The sequence below is a fragment of the Myxine glutinosa genome, chromosome 2 (assembly GCF_964187855.1).
Source record: "Myxine glutinosa chromosome 2, kmMyxGlut1.1, whole genome shotgun sequence".
Classification (NCBI taxonomy): Eukaryota; Metazoa; Chordata; class Myxini; order Myxiniformes; family Myxinidae; genus Myxine; species Myxine glutinosa.
The window spans coordinates 170,321,236-170,321,839 of NC_136262.1; the positions used below are offsets into that span (position 1 = coordinate 170,321,236).

Below are 604 nucleotides of genomic sequence, written 5' to 3' on the forward strand. Positions count from 1 at the left end.
GGAAGAAGGACGAATAGTCGTAGTACTAGTTCGTGGTTGGGTGAGTGAAGGAAGGAATAGCTGAGGTGGACGAGTGAAGGAAGGAATAGCCGAAGTACGGTTTGTGAAGGAAGGAATAGCTGAGGTGGACGAGTAGAGGAAGGAATAGTCGTAGTACGGTGAGTGAAAGAAGGAATAGCTGAGGTGGACGAGTGGAGGAAGGAATAGTCGAAGTACGGTGAGTGAAAGAAGGAATAGCTGAGGTGGACGAGTGGAGGAAGGAATAGTCGTAGTACGGTGAGTGAAAGAAGGAATAGTCGAAGTACGGTGAGTGAAAGAAGGAATAGCTGAGGTGGACGAGTGGAGGAAGGAATAGTCGAAGTACGGTGAGTGAAAGAAGGAATAGTCGAAGTACGGTGAGTGAAAGAAGGAATAGCTGAGGTGGACGCGTGGAGGAAGGAATAGTCGAAGTACGGTGAGTGAAAGAAGGAATAGTCGTAGTACGGTGAGTGAAAGAACGAATAGCCGAGGTGGACGAGTGGAGGAAGCAATAGTCGAAGTACGGTGAGTGAAAGAAGGAATAGCTGAGGTGGACGAGTGGAGGAAGGAATAGTCGAAGTACGGT

General features: G+C 48.5%; 1 protein-coding gene across 5 annotated transcripts in view; it reads left to right on the forward strand.

Annotated features, from left to right (window-relative positions):
• The window catches only part of LOC137421083 (zinc finger and BTB domain-containing protein 39), a 41,993-nt gene continuing 41,389 nt past the window's right edge, over positions 1-604 (forward strand). The window contains exon 1 of one of the 5 annotated variants that reach the window (XM_068106785.2): positions 1-604. This exon is cut by the window's right edge and continues 488 nt beyond it. The gene's annotated coding sequence lies outside the window, so the exon portion shown is untranslated. The other 4 variants (XM_068106779.2, XM_078771925.1, XM_078771927.1 and 1 more) reach the window with 4 other exon arrangements.